The following is a 14496-nucleotide window of genomic DNA, read 5'->3' as shown; positions in this document are numbered from 1 at the left end:
TACCTGGCTAATTTTTGCATTCTTGTATTTTTTGCAAAGATGGGGTTTTGCCATGTTGCCCAAGGTGTTCTCAAGTGATCCGCCCACCTTGGCCTCCCAGAGTGCTGGGATTACATGTGTGCCAGGCCTACGTTTTCTTTTTTTTGAGACAGAGTCTCGCTGTCGCCCAGGCTGGAGTGCAGTGGCGCGATCTCGGCTCACTGCAGGCTCCGCCCCCCGGGTTCACGCCATTCTTCTGCCTCGGCCTCCCGAGTAGCTGGGACTACAGGCGCCCGCCATCTCGCCCGGCTAATTTTTTGTATTTATAGTAGAGACGGGGTTTCACTGTGTTAGCCAGGATGGTCTCGATCTCCTGACCTCGTGATCCGCCCGCCTCAGCCTCCCAAAGTGCTGGGATTACAGGCGTGAGCCACCGCGCCCAGCTTACGTTTTCTTTTCTGTAATGACCATGACCATGGATTTCATGTACCAACATTTTTCTAACAATAATATTTACAAAGCATACTATGAAAAATGTTCAGAGAAAAAGAAGAATACGCAACTGTAAAAATCATATATAACTAGTTTTCTTTTTGTTTGTTTGTTTCTTTTCAAGGCCAAAAAAGAAACAAAGTAGATTGTCCAGGAAGATAGTTACTTCCACTTTGTGTTTCTCTGATGAACTCATTAGGAACTCTAAATAAAGTTCCAGGAGGGCTGGGCATGGTGGCTCATGCCTGTAATCCCAGCACTTTGGGAGGCCGAGGTGGGCAGATCACGAGGTCAGGAGATTGACACCATCCTGGCTAACACGGTGAAACCCTGTCTCTACTAAAAATACAAAAAAATGTGCCAGGCATGGTGGCAGGCACCTGTAATCCCAGCTACTCGGGAGGCTGAGGCAGGAGAATTGCTTGAACCCGGGAGGCAGAGGTTGCAGTGAGCCAAGACCATGCCACTGCATTCCAGCCTGGGTGACAGAGTGGGACTCTGCCTCAAAAAAAAAAAAAAAAAAAAATTCAGGAGTAGAATCACGGGGTCAAAGTAGGCTGGCTTTAACTTCTGGTTCAGAGAATTTTAACAACTTACATTGTCACCAGCAAGGTCTTTGACTACATGAGCAACTCTCACGTTAAAGCATTTCTCATTTGACATTAGCTGCCCGGCTTTCCGCTGATACGTTGACTCCAGGAGGCTCCTTGAGTTCTGAGTGTTCGGCTGGCCTCTGGTGGCCCCATTATTATTTTCTGCCAGGTAAAGGTCAGTCACCTGCACACAGATCTCATCACTCCTGATATGCTGCAGGTGGAATCAAAGGCAAGCTGTTACTGAACACAAAACATTTCTCCATTACACAGTCATCGTTCCTTTGACTCAACTCAAAAAAGGTTTTGTTTTTCTTTTTTGGCTGGCAATTTTAGAAAATTCATCACACAAGCCACTGTATCATTTTCTCAGAGAATAATCAAGCCAAGATTTTCAACCATATCTGTGGTCCATTGTAAAATTTTCATATCTATTTAAAATAAAAATCATAGAGAACTCAGGCTAATGTGCTGTTTAAAATTCTAAGGATCTTTAAATATTTTTCCATGGGTCATATTTTTATTGCATTTTAAAATCATTTACAATTTGCTTTCATCCATATCCTCTCTCATTTGATCCTCACAACTGCCCTAGGAAGCAGGTTGGAGAGAGAGTTGGGCCTCTTAGGAGAGAAATTTACACAATGCATAAGAAAGCTCACTGTGAGCCGGGGTGAGGAGGGGAGCCTTGGAGAATCATGAATGCAGTATCTATGTCTGTATTCCCAGACCAACAGCAAAGTCTGAAACTCATTAGGTATTTAAGAAATAGCTGCTGAGTTATTGCCTAGGTGTGCTCAGCTGAAGAAGCAGGGTTGGACTAACAGTCAAGCTTCCTAACTCCTACCCCAATACTTTTCCAAACACACCACTTATTTTTCCATAGCTGATAGAAAGTAAAGTGCTTAAGTTGTACATAATGTTAACTCACTTTCCCTACAGGCCAATCATGATTGACTATCAGTAGCTTTTGTGACAATCTTAGGAAACTAATGACTAGAAAGTTGAACCTTTCAGAGTTCCCATTCTCATGGCATATGCTATTTCTATTTTGAAATAAAAATCCTTCCAAATGAAACTGTACCCATCAAAATCACAGAGAAGTGAAAAATAGATACAAGAAGAAAGCAAAACGTTAACTTCAATATCGATTTGTCTATTTTGCTTTAAAATTATCATAACCACCAAGCCATTCTATTTTTAGGAAGATACATTCTTTTTGAAGTGTTAGGAACTATGATAACTATTTATTCTTAACTATAAGTCCTAAATGACCAGTATGTGTATTAGTAGATAACTGGACACAGAGCAAGGTCAGAAGGGTGACTGAGTGTGGCAGAAAGGGCAGTATCTCCAGCAACTGCAGATGGATAAATGACAATGAGTCCAGATAATGGATTCTGATACAACCATTCAAATAATGCTTATGAGTACTTGATAACAGGGAAAAGCTTAAGGTACAGTATTTTAGAGAGGAAAAAGGCAAGTTGGAAAAAAATATATGGAAAGCATGACTTCAATCATGCATAGAGATGCTTCTACTTTAAACTTTTTTTTTTTTTTTTGAGACAGGGTCTCACTCTGTCACCCAGGCTGGAGTGCAGTGGCATGGTGATCTCAACTCACTGCAGCCTCAACTTCCTGGGCTCAAGCAAGCCTCTCACCTCAACCTCCTAAGTAGCTGGGACTACAGGCATGTGCCACCATGCCCAGCTAATTTTTTGTATTCTTAGTAGAGATGGGGTTTTGCCATGTTGCCCAGTCTGGTCTCAAATTCCTGAATTTAAGTAATCCGGTTGCCTCGGCCTCCTAAAGTGCTGGGATTACAGGCGTGAGCCACCACCTTTACTTTATACTTTCTTGTTGAAGTAGACTGTACTACTGATTCCCCACCCACACCCTCTTTTTGGATATCTGGCCCCTCCTAGAGTTTCTGGAAAGGGCAGCACTACAAATCCAGGGACAACTAGGGAACTCCCACCCCCACTGCTAGGCAGATCAGATTCTCTATCCTGCCGATTGGAAATGACACAGAGAGTGTTCGATAGATTTTTTGCAGAGGAGCATCTGTATGGAAAAGTCCAGTAACACTGGAACCAGGGGTACTGCCAGGGCAAGCCAAAGCCTCAGAGGCTGGAGGAGCCTGGAGCACGTGCCGAATGTCCGTCTGCAAAGCAAAGCACAAGCATGGAGCAGAAGTCCAGAGTGAAGGCATGCAGGAGAGAAAAATCACCTCCCAGCATAGTCCTTCCATGGTGTGGTCATATATTGAGTTCTGTACTTAGATGTCTATGAGATTGCCTATCGTATTCTTAATACAAATCCCTCTTAAGCCAGCCTAGAATAGGTTAAGATAAATGTAATGACTTGACTTGGCTGGAGTGCAGTGGCATGATCATGGCTCACAGCAGCCTCAACTTCCTGGGCTCAGGTGATCCTCCCACTTCAGCCTCCTGAGTAGCTGGGACTACAGGCATGAGCCACCATGCCTAGCTAATTTTTTGTATTTTTTTCTCATAAAAATATTATGTTTTTCAGAAGAAATATTATATATAATACATTGAAAATCACTGATTGCTTTTTCTTCATCTTTTTTTTCTGTGAATGTGTAGGTGTTTGAGTCTCTTGTATTTCTTCTTTTACACAGGATATGGGCTGTTTGAAAACTATTTTGTTATCTTCATCATCATCGTTCATTTCAGCCACTTCAGATTTTCGTCTCTCCAAAAATGTTGATGTACAAACCGGTGTGGGGCCCTGGCTATCCACAGTCTTCTCAGGAGTGTCAAGAGTGCCTAAAAAATTTTGCTTCTTCTTACGTAAAACCTGGCCTTTTGTTTTGTTTGTTTGTTTGTTTGTTTGTTTTCAGATAGACTTTCGATCTTGTTGCCCAGGCTGGAGTGCAATGGCGTGATCTCGGCTCACTGAAACCTCTGCCTCCCAGATTCAAGCGATTCTCCTGCCTCAGCCTCCCGAGTAGCTGGGATTACAGGTGCCCGACACCATGCCCGGCTAATTTTTGTATTTTTTAGTAGAGACAGGGTTTCAGCATGTTGACCAGGCTGGTCTCGAACTCCTGACCTCAGGTGATCCACCCACATCGGCCTCCCAAAGTGCTGGGATTGCAGGCGTGAGCCACCGCGCCCGGCAAACCTGGCGTTTTGTAGATGTCCAATTATTCGTTTTTGAAATACTTTCTGTTTTCTGTGAAATCAAAGAAGGAAAATCATAATCAATTCCTTTTTAAGCTAATTTCTTCCTGAGTAATCTTTCTTTTTAAATCTCCCCTCCACCCGCAGCTTTTGTGTAAGTGCCGATTCTGATTATACCGTTTCACTGATGGATATGATGGCTGCTTAAACAGACTATCCCAGTCTTCAAAGAGTTCTTTCTGTACTTTTTCAGGTGGCATAAAATGACACTCCGAGAGTCTTTCACCAAACAGGTAGTTGTTCATTGTTTCAGCAACTATCTTGGCAACATCCTCAGACTCACACTCCACACATGCATAGCCTTTGCTATTTCCAGTCCTTTTCTTTCTGGATAGTCTGAAGCTTGTAACAGTGCCACACTGGGAGGAATATGAAAGGATCTGGGTTTCGTTCAGTAGGTTAGGTAGGTGGCACACATAGACCACTCCAGGAGTAAGTTGTTCTTGTTTTTTTCGCCGGGTTATGCGCAGAACCTGTGCCACCTCCTTCTGAAACCCGCATCTTCCTGTGGGTTCAGCGACAGGATTGGCCCAGCCAGGCCGGAAAAGGCCGCCATGCCAAAAGCGGCCGACACCAACTCCACGCGGCGCTCCCGGAAACGCCCAATTTTTTGTATTTTTAATACAAACAGGGTTTCGCCATGTTGCCCAGGCTGGTCTAGAACTCCTGGACTCGAGCGATCTGCCTGCCCTGACTCCCAAATTGCTGTGATTATAGGCGTGAGCCACAGCACCCAGCCTTGACTTTGAAATATATGTTGTACATCCAGTCAGCAGTGAACTCTGGGAGAACACTAAAGATGAGGAGAATGAGAGAAGTGATGCCTCCAATTAAAGGAGTTAAGAAGAGATGCTTCAACTTATGTTTTAAAAAGTCACTGCAGGCTGGGCACAGTGGCTTATGCCTGTAGTCACATCACTTTGGGAGGATGAAGTGGGTGAAGCGCTTGAGCCTAGAAGTTTGAGACCAGCCTGGGCAACATGGAAAATCCCCATCTGTACAAAAAATATAAAAAATTAGCAGGGCACAGTGGTGCCTGTGGTTGCGGCTGCTGGGGAGGCTGAGGTGGGAGGTTGAGGCTGCAGTGAGCTGAGATCCACCACTCCACTCCAGCCTGGGCAACAGAGTGAGACCATGTCCGAAAAAAAAAAAAAAAGTCAGTAGGGTTTTCTGGATGAAACCTCTGTTTCCATTAAAAAAAAAAAAAAAAAGAAAAAGAAAAAAAAAGAAAAAAAAGGTGGAGACAGTATGTATTATTGTTTCAAAATCATAACCAGATGCTTAGAGTAAATAATTATATCTATTGTTTCAAAAACCAATCTAAGGATTATTAAAAGTTAGTTTTATTGGATTTTTTTAAAGCTGTGCTGATTCACTCAGGTCTGTCACTTCCAAGTCCATGTTTTACTACTTTGTAACCCTATTTGGAAGGAAAACTGCAACTAAGACTGTGATCTATCCTGAGATGAAGTTTCACACATATACACCACACATACCCCCCCACCACAGTATGATGACACATTGCCAACCTTAGGTAAAAGGGTACCACTGACAGCAAATGCGTTTTTTTCTTTATTTCATCTATTTTTTTTTCTTTATTTCTTTTAAAAGCAGCAAATGCATTTAACATTTTATTGAGATTCTCAACAGCTGCCATTTGGTTTATATAGCAAATTGTTTCTAAAGTAACTTTTTTCTATTTTTGATATTTTAATGAAAATTATGTTCTTCAGTTTTAAAGCCCTGTCCCTCTCCCAAAGAAAGATTAATAACTACCTACTAAGTAATGAGTATTCGGGAAAATAACAAAAGCAAAAACAGCTTTTAAACACTTGTGAAACAGGGGTAAGGGTCCAAAGTCAAGACCTTCTGGGCCCATTGGAGGTGCTAGGCTTGCCTGGTGACACCATCAGCACTTCCCCATCCACAGCATCCTCAACAGCTGGGAGTCCTGCACGGACCCTGGTGTTGGGTGTTGGGGGGGCTTCCTGTTCCACAAGCTCCACTCTCTTTTTCCTCTCCACCATTGCTGTTGGGCCTCCCCTCCAACTCTGCCTAACAAAGGCAGCAGGATCTTTAATACTGCTCAGCTTTGTAAATGGAGACAGGATACTCTAGAAAGTTGAGAGATTCCCTGGTCCAGTCTAGGGGAGGAAAAAATATGCAATGTAGCATGGACAGTTTCACTTTCTTGTCCATTCAGCCACATGCTCATACTTATTAAATGGATGTATCAGATGCTTCAAAAGTCCTGACATGTAGTAGCACAAAATTTGCTTGTAAAACATAAGTTGCAGGCCAGACACGGGGTGGCTCATGCCTGTAATCCCAACACTTTGGGAGGCCAAGACGGATGGATCACATGAGGTCAGGAGTTCGAGACCAGCCTGGCCAACATGGAGAAACCCTGTCTCTACTTAAAAAATACAAAATTAGCCAGGCGTGGTGGTGCATGCCTGTAATCCCAGCTACTCGGGAGGCTGAGGCAAGAGAATCACTTGAACCCGGGAGGCAGAGGTTGAGGTGAGCCGAGATCGTGCCATTGCACTCCAGCCTGGGCAAAAAGAGCGAAACTCCATCTCAAAAAAAAAAAAAAAAAAAAAAGTGAAGTTGCAAAATGATGAAAATTCCTGCAGCAGTTCAGGCTCCTGATGACAAAGCTGGTTCTGATAAGTAGTTATGTTGACATATACAGCAGCTTCGCCTGTAAGTCCTGTGTTCTGAGGGTTTCATTTAGACCACAGGAAGTTGGAATCCAAGTTTAAAAGGCTCTCTGCTGACAAAATATGCTATATCCATCAATGGACTTCTACTCAGTAATGAAAGGAACAAACTACCAAAACATATCATGTCATGGATCAACCTCAAAAACATTAGCTAAGTAAAAAAGCCAGACATGAGACCACATATTGTATAATTCTGTTGATTTGAAATGTCCAGAAAAGGCAAATTTATAGAGACAGAAATAGGCCGATTCACCTCAAGAGGCAGGGATTCAAGCTCTCTAGACTGCATGTGATACATACATGAGAAAAAATAAGGAAAATAAAAAAACTTAAATATAAATAAATGAAAATAATACTTCTCTCTGATTGTAAAGAAAATCACGTTCTTAGAGGTCGGGCATGGTGGCTCATGCCTGTAATCCCAGCACTTTGGAAGGTCGAAGTGGGTGGATCATGAGGTCAGGAGTTTGAGACCAGCCTATCCATTATGGTGAAACCCCGTCTCTACTAAAAATACAAAAATTAGCCGGGTGTGGTGGTGCATGCCTATAATCCTAGCTATTCAGGAGGCTGAGGCAGGAGAATTGCTTGAACCCAGGAGGCGGAGGTTGCAGTGAGCTGAGATCGTGCCACTGCACCCCAGCCTGGGTGACAGAGCAAGACTCCATCTCAAAAAAAAAAAAGAAAGAAAATCACATTCTTTTGTAATAATTTGGAAGACAAAATATGAAGGAAAGTCTTTAATTTTGCCACTCAAAACATTCTGGTTTGTTGGTTTTTATACTTCTTTATGCATATAAACATTTTTAAAAGTAGTATCATAACATATAGTCTTTTGTCACTGTTTTGGGCAGTAAATTTCTATGGCAGTAAATATATCCTTGGCATCGCCATTTTTAATAGCTGGATGTATATTAAGTTAATCATTGCCAACCTAGAAGTAAATTTTCTTATATATACATTTTAATGGACTCGAGCAAGCATTTTTGGACTGAATTTATAGAGGTAGAATTTCTGGAGGAAAATAACATAAAACAGTTTTAGTGTTTTTAACAGAAATTTTCAAATTATACTGCAGGAAAATTGGTTCAGTTTATACTCCCAGCAACAGAGACAGAGCTCCAGTTTCCCCCTTCCATTTGTCCTCTTTGCTAGTCTTTAAGCAGAAAATCTCATTGTTTTCATTACATTTCATTACATTTCTTTAGTTTCTAGTGCTTTTGAATCTTTTTTTTACATGCTTTTATTGGCCATTTTTATTCTTGTGGGAAGTGCCTGTTTCTCCATTGTCTATTTTCTGGCCAACCTCCAAAGTCATATTTCACTTAATTTTTATCCTGCTGATTGAAAGCATTTTAACTTAGTGATTTTAATGTAAACAGGAGTAGGACAGACTGTAATTATCTAAGTCTTGCCCTGTCACCCAGGCTGGAGTGCAGTGGCATGATCATAGCTACCGCAGCCTCGAACTCCTGGGCTCAAGCAATTTTCCTACATCAGCCTCCCAAGTAGCTAGGACTACAGGTGTGTGCCACCATGCCCAGCTAATTTTTTTTTTTTTTTTGAGACGGAGTCTTGCTCTGTCTCCCAGGCGGGAGTGCAATGGCGCGATCTCGGCTCACTGCAAGCTCCGCCTCCCGGGTTCATGCCATTCTCCTGCCTCAGCCTCCCGAGTAGCTGGGACTACAGGCGCCTGCCAACACGTCCGGCTAATTTTTTGTATTTTTAGTAGAGATGGGGTTTCACTGTGTTAGCCAGGATGGTCTCGATCTCCTGACCTGGTGATCCGCCCGCCTCGGCCTCCCAAAGTGCTGGGATTACAGGCTTGAGCCACCGCGCCCGGCCATGCCCAGCTAATTTTTAAAAATTTTTTGTAGAGATGTGAATTTGCTATGCTGCCCAGGCTAGTCTTGAACTCCTGACTTCAAGTAATCCTCCCACCTTGGCTTGCCAATGTGCTGGGATTATGGCATGAACTAGTGCTCCCAGCCAAGAGCTCACTTTTGTTTGCTAGTGGTGTTCTTGGTATCTTTTCATATTTGAGGCTTTGGTGCTAGTGCTGAAGTATTACACTCACCATCCGAGGTTTACAGGACTTTTGTTTTAATATTGAACAGATGGAACTGTTCAGTTCTGCATCTTTGCAGGTATACAAAATGTGCCTACCAGGAGTCTGCTTTATATTCATTGAAAGCCAGAAGTAATACAGTAAAATTTTGCCTGGCTTGAGGATTTGAAAGAATGGCATATTCTGGTTTAATTCTATTAACTTGTAAGTATGAAGGTGAAAAAAATTCAAAACTTAAATTTCTTGTTGAATGCAATTTGAAAATATAGCCAATGATTCCACTTTTCTTCTCTAGTAAGGTTGGACATTCTGATCTACTTGGTGTTTTATTATGGAACTCCTAGTGTGTCTGAGTCTTACATTGTGAAGTTACTTTTTTAAAACTTGAGATATAAGAGGATGTAAATTGTTTTGTATGAGATCAGGCTGGATGAGAACTGACACTTGTAAATATATGTTTTAGACTAAATCTCTGATTGCCACTTATTTTCTTATTGAACTCATAAAAATAAAACACATTGGATGGAGGGTGGGAGTAGGAAGGAGATTTATGTGTCTTAATTACATGTCATTGTTTCATATCAAGACAGAACATATAGTATCCCTGGCTTTGGACCTAGAGAAGGAAACACATTTTTCTACCTGCCGTATGCCAGAGGTTCTTGAACACCTGGAGGGATTACTGCAGCATAGATTGCTGAGCCCTACGCCAGTGTTTCTGATGCACCAGGTCCAGGGTGGGGCCTGATAACTTGCACTTATAAAAAGTTCTCAGGTGCTGCTGGTGCTGCTAGTCCAGAGACTACATTACTGAGAACCACTCTTGTCTATTAACTGTAAATTGTAGAACTCTAGAAAAAAGCTTCATTTGGTCTGGGATAAGAAGCACACAGGTTATGGAGAAAATCATGAAAGATTCAACCCTTGATCCCAGCCTAGTGTGGAATTCAGGTAACAAGCAAAACACAGTGACATAACACAATTCTTGGTTTTCATGATTGCAAGTCATAGCTAAGCATCAAGTGAGAAATTAAGTTTCATTTGCAAGGCTTAGGCCAGGTGATTCTAGAAAAATGGGCCTTATATTTGTTTTAAACCAGTAAAGAGCTTTAAGTGCTTATTAAATTGAAAGCTTTGTGTTCTTATTTTGTATTTTATTTTATTTTATTTCTTTTGAGATGGAGTCTTGCTCTGTTGCCCAGGCTGGAATGCAGTGGTGTGAGCTTGGCTCACTGCAACCTCTGTCTCCTGGGTTGAAGTGATTCAACCACGCCTCCTTTCCCTTTCATCTTTCTCATTGGCCAATGGGCTTGGAGCATTAAGGCCACGCCCCCTATTCTGCATTCTAGTGGGGCCCTGGTTATGCCTCTTCTGGCTCAGTTGCACAGCTGCCTGGAAGGTGACTGGAGGCATTCTGAAGTGATTCTCCTGTCTCACCAAATAGCTGGGATTACAGGCACCCACCACCACGCCTGGCTAGCTTTTGTATTTTTAGTAGAGACGGGGTTTCTTCATGTTGGCCAGGCTGTTCTCGAACTCCTGACCTCAGGTGATCCACCTGCCTCGGCCTCCCAAAGTGCTGGGATTACAGGCGTAAGCCACCACACCCAGCCCAAAAGCTTTGTGTTTTTCAAGATATTTGACATGTTTCTTGTTTAAAAAAAAATCTCAATAATGTAGGAGAATAAAAGAAACATTTTTCCAAACAAAGAGAAATCATTGTGATTATTTTATCTTATTGGAACATTGGATACTATAGTCTGCTTCATTAATCATCAAGCATGCTATGATTTTCCATTTTTATAGGATCTGTATCTCAGTTAAGGTAATACTGGTAATTATTGTACTCCATTTGAAGATGAAAAATATAGGCCAAAATTATAGACCTTGCATAGAAGCTGGATAATGGAGACAGCTCTGGAGGAACACATAGATACACACACAGAGACACACATATATATAAAGAATACACACGTATATTTTTTAAAGTTTATTTTTTACAGTTTTAAAGATTTTAAAGCAAAAGCCAGCCCCTTCCCTCTCCCAGAGTGGGCAGCCCCTCCCCTCTCTCTGAGTGGGCGGGGACAGCAGTTGCATGGGCAGCTTTCCTTATGATGCCACAGGTCCCTCTGGACACGCTGCTAGCTGGCCACGCCTCCTTTCCCTTTCATCTTTCTCATTGACCAATGGGCTTGGAGCATTAAGGCCACGCCCCCTATTCTGCATTCTAGTGGGGCCCTGGTTATGCCTCTTCTGGCTCAGTTGCACAGCTGCCTGGAAGGTGACTGGAGGCATTCAGCAGTGCTCACTGGGATTTCGCTGACGTGGCCCCAACCCTGCCTCCCTCCGCACCCCTCGATGTCAGAAAAAACACAACAGGGCAAATTGGCCGCAGCCAGGAAAAAGGTAAAACACACAAGGTCATGGCCCCCAATCCAGCCACAGATCCCCTCTGATGACAAGACCCTTGCCGGAGTCCATACCACCCCTGAGGCACACTGGACTGGGCCCCCCAACCCCAGCCCTCCTCCCTAGCCCTCCAGGCCTTTGTTTCCCCACCTGTAAAATGGGGCAGTATAGCCCTCACATGAAATGGTACTCCTAAGGCACCTGTGAGCCAGAGCCCTTCTCTGATGGCTGTGGGAGAAAGGGGATGATTTTTCTAACCTGCCTCCACCCTTCCCGGTGCCATGGGAGGTAGACACCAAGTTCTGGGGTCTCCAGTTGCAGTGGGTGGCTGCTGATTGCTTCTCTCTGTCCAGAATGAGAAAAAGAGCGCACCACAGTTGGAGCAGCAAGTAAAGGAGCTGTAGGAGAAGCTGGGCAAGCTGAAGGGGACAGTAACCTCTGACCCATCCAAGAAGGTCTGGGAGGTGGGCACCAGCCTCTGGGGAGGGGAGGTGCCAGGCCAGAGACAGCTGCAGCCTGGGGGCAGGTGACCCCAGCACCCTCCAGGGCAGTCCTATGACTGTTTCTTGCTTCCTGCCCTCTGACTTTTAGAGGTGGGTAGCCCTGGGCTCCTCCCAGGTCTGGACATCATCATCCCAGCTAGAGGCATGGAGCCCCCCAATCACAGAGGAAGAGACAGTGGTATAAGAGGCTCCTTATACTGGGTGCAGTGGCTCACGCTTGTAATCCCAGCACTTTGGGAGGCTGAGGCAGGAGAATCACTTGAGGTCAGGAGTTTGAGACCAGCCTGGCCAAAATGGCGAAACCTCATCTCTACTTAAATTACAAAAAAAAAAAAAAAAAAAAATTAGCCGGGCATGGTGGTGCATGCCTGTAATCCCAGCTACTCAGGAGGCTGAGACACGAGAATCACTTGAGCCCAGGAGATGGAGGTTGCAGTGAGCTGAGATCGCACCACTGCACTCCAGCCTGGGACACAGAGTTACACTGTCTCAAAACAAAACAATACCAAAAAACCAAAACGACTCCTTAGATTCAAACTGGATTCCAGCCTCGGTTCCACTGGTCATCATTCAACTACTTTGCATCTCTAAGTCTCTGTTTCTTTAACTTCAAAAGGAAGTGAGCATTTTCTTTGCAGAGGTGCTGAGGGTTAAATGAAATAATACATGGAAACATTAGGCATGTAGCACACTTAGCAGATGGTGTTGGCTCCATCTGCTTTTCCACCAGTCTGTGACCTACAGTTTAAGTGGTTGGAAGAAGGACGTGAGATTTGAGGCTGGGGAAGGAGGCATGGGGTTCTAGGCAAGGGAGGCAGTCTCTTAGGCCTGGAGCAAAGGGCCAGTGGTCTGGGCAGGCCACAGAGCCCCACAGTGCCCTCGCTACCCTATTAATGGGCCAGGAATCTGGAAGCCAGCCACCACATGCCCTCATGCCCAGAGTCTTCCAGCAGGTGGAGCTGAAGAGCCAAGAGGCTCAGAGTCTGCAGCAGCAGCGAGGCCAGTACCTGGGTCACCTGAAGCCGTACGTGGCCACTTAGCAGCAGCAGGTGGCAGCCTATCAGCAGCTGACCTCTGAGAAGGAGGTGCTGCACAGCAGTTACTGCTGCAGACCCGGCTCATGGACCAGCTGCAGCAGCAGGAAGCTCAGGGCAAAGCGGTGGCTAAGATGGCCCCCCAAAAGTTGCAGGAGACCCAGGGGAGGGAGTTGCTGAGGACAGGGCCCCAAGAGGGACAACCTGGTAACCTCTGTGCCTTCTCACCCTCTTTGCTGGTGCCTTAGGAGCACCTGGAAGCTACCAGCCATCAGAACCAGCAAATACAGGCCCAGTTGAGCCTCATGGCTCTCCCTGGGGAAGGTACAGGAGACCACTCAGAGGAAGAGCAGAGAAAGGGGGACTGTTAGCAGCATAGGATTCAGGAGTTGGAAGAGACCTTTAAGACAGCTGGTCATTATGCCGACCAGGTGTCCACACTAAGTTCGGCATCAATATGGTGACCTCCTGGGGGAGGGGGCCACCAGGTTGCCTAATGATGGGTGAACTGTCCCAGGTCAGAAAGGGAGCAGGTGAGAATTCCTGCACCAATTGGTAGTGGGACTGTGCCTGGGCAATATAGCAAGATCTTGGTTCTTAAAAGTAAAAATAAAGAACAGCTCACTCCCCTCTGGGGAGGGGCTGGTTCAGGGTTACACAGTGAGGGTGGGGGCAGAGGTGGGCCCACTGTACCTCCCTTGTTGGGTTGTCTGAGGACCCCTCTGGCCACCCCTGACACGAGATGGAGGAGGACATCTGGACAGTGAGGAGGAGGCGGTGCCTCGGCCCATGTTGAACATCCCAGGGGACCTGGAGAGCCGGGAGGCCATGATGAGCCTGACTTTCCCTGCCCCCACTTTGCCACCTTCCTCTGTGGTCCCTCCCAGACCCCCTTATGTTATTGGTTTCCCGCCTTCTGATTTCTGTGGACTTTCACTCCTTCCGGGAGCCAGTGATCAGACACCATTTCACCTGTGACCAACAGGTGCACTCTCTGAGGCCCCAAGGGAAGGGGCTGCACTCCACCTCCCTGCCCTGGTTGTTCTGTGTATGCCCCTACAAGAATACTCACCTCTTGCCTTCAGGTGGCATTTTTCAACTCCGCTGGAGCCAGTGCCCAGAAGGAGCAAAGGGTGTGCTACCAGTGCCTGGCTCCCCGTGGCCTCATCCCAGAAGGAGCCAGAGGCAGCGGCCCCAACCCCAGAGACTGGGGGTCAGTCTGTGTGTGGGGAGACCCACCGGGCCCTGCAGGGGGCTATGGAGAAGCTGCAGGTGAGTAGGTCCTGGCATAGGCCAAGAAGGGTAGGGGTGGGGCAAGGCAGGTGGCTCCTGAGATGTGACCCCATTATTTTGGCTCCAGAGCAGCTTTATGGACCTCCTGAAGAGAAGGTGGACCTCAGGGAGCGGGTGGAGAAACTAAAGCTTCAATTCTTCCACCTCTCGGGAAAGACAGACACCATGAGTGAGCGGGAGGCCAGGG

General features: G+C 45.2%; 1 protein-coding gene and 2 pseudogenes across 2 annotated transcripts in view; 2 read left to right on the top strand and 1 right to left on the bottom strand.

Annotated features, from left to right (window-relative positions):
* Positions 1 to 3459: 3459 nt before the first annotated feature.
* On the bottom strand, positions 3460 to 4832 carry LOC129482070 (MKI67 FHA domain-interacting nucleolar phosphoprotein-like; annotated as a pseudogene).
* Positions 4833 to 10834: 6002 nt separating this feature from the next.
* ZNF774 (zinc finger protein 774) overlaps positions 10835 to 14496 on the top strand; it is an 84163-nt gene continuing 80501 nt past the window's right edge. The window contains exons 1-2 of one of the 2 annotated variants that reach the window (XM_063638567.1): positions 14226 to 14288; positions 14377 to 14478. The gene's annotated coding sequence lies outside the window, so the exon portion shown is untranslated. Of the gene's footprint in view, positions 11477 to 14225; positions 14289 to 14376; positions 14479 to 14496 lie in introns of those variants that run through there. The other variant, XM_055277220.2, reaches the window with a different exon arrangement.
* Positions 11680 to 13387, top strand: LOC129481528 (golgin subfamily A member 2-like; annotated as a pseudogene).

The sequence above is a fragment of the Symphalangus syndactylus genome, chromosome 5 (assembly GCF_028878055.3).
Source record: "Symphalangus syndactylus isolate Jambi chromosome 5, NHGRI_mSymSyn1-v2.1_pri, whole genome shotgun sequence".
NCBI classification, from domain to species: Eukaryota; Metazoa; Chordata; class Mammalia; order Primates; family Hylobatidae; genus Symphalangus; species Symphalangus syndactylus.
The sequence above is the reverse complement of the archived record's forward strand: the minus strand, read 5'-3'. Positions and strand labels throughout refer to the sequence as shown.